Source organism: Etheostoma spectabile, chromosome 4, assembly GCF_008692095.1.
Source record: "Etheostoma spectabile isolate EspeVRDwgs_2016 chromosome 4, UIUC_Espe_1.0, whole genome shotgun sequence".
NCBI classification, from domain to species: Eukaryota; Metazoa; Chordata; class Actinopteri; order Perciformes; family Percidae; genus Etheostoma; species Etheostoma spectabile.
This window is the reverse complement of record NC_045736.1, coordinates 951,796-952,507: the sequence shown is the minus strand read 5'-3', so window position 1 is coordinate 952,507 and position 712 is coordinate 951,796. Positions and strand designations below refer to the sequence as shown.

General features: G+C 37.6%; 1 long non-coding RNA gene across 1 annotated transcript in view; it reads left to right on the top strand.

Moving 5' to 3' along the window:
- The window catches only part of LOC116688618 (uncharacterized), a 19,736-nt gene that overhangs the window by 14,343 nt on the left and 4,681 nt on the right, over positions 1–712 (top strand). The window contains exon 2 of the long non-coding RNA XR_004331815.1: positions 429–434. This is a non-coding gene — a long non-coding RNA (uncharacterized LOC116688618). The remainder of the gene's footprint in view (positions 1–428; positions 435–712) is intronic.

The following is a 712-nucleotide window of genomic DNA, read 5'->3' as shown; positions in this document are numbered from 1 at the left end:
TGAGAGGATCTGCAGAGTCGGGAGAATTATCTGTGGATATGTGACTGACAGCAACCTATCTGACATCACACATGGTAATTGAATCCATTTTATTATTAAAGATCTAAAACATTCCAATTGATAAAATTATTATTGTACTTATGGCAGACACAATATCAACTAAAAACATCACTGTTCAGTAATTATTGCATCAGATGTTTTTTTTTTTCATGCTTTCTTCACATCTTTGAATGCGGTGACACCTCATTGGTCGAGATGTCATCATCTGACTAACCCATGCCAGTGTGAACAAACTGCCTGTCCAGAGGGGTTTAGCACACCGCCTTTAGGGGCCGCCAATGGGCTGTAAGACATTGTTCACAGAGAGGCAGATTAAATCTCCCGGAACCTTGTGTGTATGACGAGGCTCACAAAACTAGCAAATTAAGAAAATGGTAATTTTATTTCAAATTTATTTTAAAAAATAAGAAAAAACAAACGTATCACGTCAAATAAACTCTTGTATGATGATATGTTGAGAGATCCAGAGCTAGTAGCAAAACTCTAATATTTTAGCCAACTACTTCATCTACTTCTGCACTCAACCGACCCTCCCCATTTTCCCTGGGAGATTACTGTTTTTCATTGCCCTCTGCTGGGTTCCTCCTATGGTGAAACCTCTCCTGTATTTCTCCCAATTTATAATACATTTTCACAATTTTTTCCTTTTCGT